This window comes from Penaeus monodon, chromosome 19, assembly GCF_015228065.2.
Source record: "Penaeus monodon isolate SGIC_2016 chromosome 19, NSTDA_Pmon_1, whole genome shotgun sequence".
NCBI lineage: Eukaryota > Metazoa > Arthropoda > Malacostraca > Decapoda > Penaeidae > Penaeus > Penaeus monodon.
The window spans coordinates 47509138-47509492 of record NC_051404.1 but is presented as its reverse complement, the minus strand read 5'-3'; the positions used below and the strand labels follow the sequence as shown (position 1 = coordinate 47509492).

General features: G+C 42.8%; 1 protein-coding gene across 1 annotated transcript in view; it reads right to left on the bottom strand.

The window, feature by feature from the left end:
• Nucleotides 1-125: 125 nt before the first annotated feature.
• Nucleotides 126-355, bottom strand: part of LOC119585274 — a gene marked incomplete in the record, with an annotated part of 2054 nt that continues 1824 nt past the window's right edge. Inside the window, 1 exon segment of the mRNA XM_037933948.1 lies at nt 126-355.

The following is a 355-nucleotide window of genomic DNA, read 5'->3' as shown; positions in this document are numbered from 1 at the left end:
AGTGACTGACTGGTTCATGTTTTCGATTTGCTCTCTCTCTTTCATTCTTCTTGTTACCGTAACCTTTCACTTCCAATTTTGCTTTTCTTATGAATATGATGATTAGGGATCAAGGAAAACTCTGATTGGCTATTTGAAAGTGTATTTTTATGTATCTTTTCTAGAACGTTGCCCCTTTCTTGGGAATCCAAAGGAGGAATTCCGCGAAGGACTTTCTCGGAAGCTCGGAGTCCCTAGCAGTAGCTAAAGAGTTTCTCCTTGCAACAAAATCCCCGGTGTACCCTGGATTCCCCCTCGCAGAAGGATGCAGTTGACAGTTCAGGGAGACTTCATTTCGCATTTTTCTCGTGCTCCT